Here is a 2,327-nt window from a genome sequence, read left to right on the forward strand (position 1 = left end):
AAGGTTAAAAAATAAAAGGAGTGGTTAGTAGATATGAAGTGTATTCCTGCAATGCGAGAAGAATACCAGCGAGTGTCATTAATGAAATTGATGATTTAACAAAAAGAATAGGAATTATTGAGAGCGAATAATATCGAGAAATTATTCGATTGTCATAATCATGATCGTGAGTCCCGAGGTCCTTAAAAGCTCATCACTTCGATAAATCGAAGGTCTTTATTCATCCAAGCATATTCTCAATTAATTAACTGCAACTTCATGCTAGTATATTTTCTTTCAAATACGGATCATGTTGAAAGCTATCGTTTACTTTTTTCTGAAGTTTTTCATTTCTAGTTCTGAAACTTTAGTTTGGATGCGATTTTAACCCCGTTAAATTCTTTTCTCAGTTTATTTGATCATTAATCTTACAAAGAATCGTATTGTGGTTGGAATTTGTTTTAAACATTTATATTAATATTTGTTGATATATTCAATTCTAAGAATATATTCCCAAATTTTTTGCAATTTTTCATTATTTAGTTTAATTCAAAGCATAAGTTTATATGAATTAAACTTACATTTTATAATATACTTTCTACATAATCATCACGAAATAAAATAAACATCTACCTGTTTAAACCATATGTTCAAGAATTGGTGAAGAGAGCATCCTATTAATTGATTGACGGTTAGCAAATATTGATCAGCTCATTTTACATCAACAATTAAAAAATAAAATATAATAAATGTGGAGGTGGAATTTAAAGTTTATTTTTATTTTTTTATTTTTTTAATTTCATTATGTTGGGTTTAAGTGTAAATTGTCTTACACATTTTGAAAATTTTCTTAAAATCTTGATTTATTCAAAAACGTAAGAAATAAAACCGTAGAGAATTCATAACTATTTTTTACTTCATATGTAAAAAAAAGATACAAAATCAATCGATAGATGTACGATGAATTTCTTACAGTTTACAAAAAAGTACACAAAACCCTTATGATACTATTATAGATTGTATTATTAATTAGCGCGACTAGTTAATATGCAGTTAGAGGTCTAATCCTCACCGAATTAGCAGAGTAAGATATATTACTTTATGATTTGTATAACTAATTTATGATAATGATAGTATTATATATGCTATAATATTTATATAGTATATATTTATATGTAGTTTATATATATGTATAGTCAATTTATAGCTAATGTATTATATTATATTGTCTATTTATATATGTATTATATTTTATATGGTAAAATATTATATATGGTATATTTATATTATGTATATATTTATATACTGTTATATTTATATTGTATTAGTTTATAGTATGTATAATATTTATATATGTAATATTTTTTATATATTGTATATCTTTATATTTATGTATAATTTACGTATAGTTTGTTAACCTGTATTATTATATAATGTATAGTATTTATATATGTATGATGAATTATATATGTATACTATTTCTATATGTATATATTATTATGTATAATATTTATATAATGTATATATTTATATAATGTATATGTATTATCTATGTATATATTTATTATGTTATATAGATTGTATCTAATGGTCTATAGTTTACTATATGTATATATTTATATATGTACTAACTCTTTATATATGTATACCTATCTATGTCTAATATTTATATATGTATATATTTTATAATATGTTATATATTTATATATGTCATAATTATATATGTATATATTTATAATTGTAATAATTTTATAGTATGTATATTTTAATATTTATAATATTTGATATTATGGTAATATTTATATATGTATATATTATATTATGTATATATTTATATATGTAATTTTAATTTTATATTTTTATATGTATTATTTTATATACTGTATAAATTTATATATGTTTATATTTTATATATGTAATAAATTATATATGTATATAGTTTATATATGTCATATATTTATATACTGTATATATATTTATATATGGTACTATATTATATATTGTATATATTTATATGAATAAATAAGTACATAAACTAAGTTTTTAGAGTTGATAGTAAGAAGCGAAAAGAAGCAGTACAGTAGATACAGACGTATCAGCTGCTTCATGCTGCATTGAAGTATTGTGAATAATTTGAAGTAGTGGTTTTTGAAATCAGCACCTATGAAGAGCTGCTGCGACGAACACCATCTAGTAAGCATTGTGTATTTAGAAACTGCTTCATGCTGTGTTGAGGTGAAGCTTCGATAAATCTTGTATCAGACGCCGTGGACACCTTTAAATACGCATCAATTCTCACTGTGTGCGAGAGATCGATAAAAGTTGGTAAACTTTATGACATAAAATCT

Source organism: Trichomonas vaginalis, chromosome V (genome assembly GCF_026262505.1).
Source record: "Trichomonas vaginalis G3 chromosome V, whole genome shotgun sequence".
Lineage (NCBI taxonomy): Eukaryota > Parabasalia > Trichomonadida > Trichomonadidae > Trichomonas > Trichomonas vaginalis.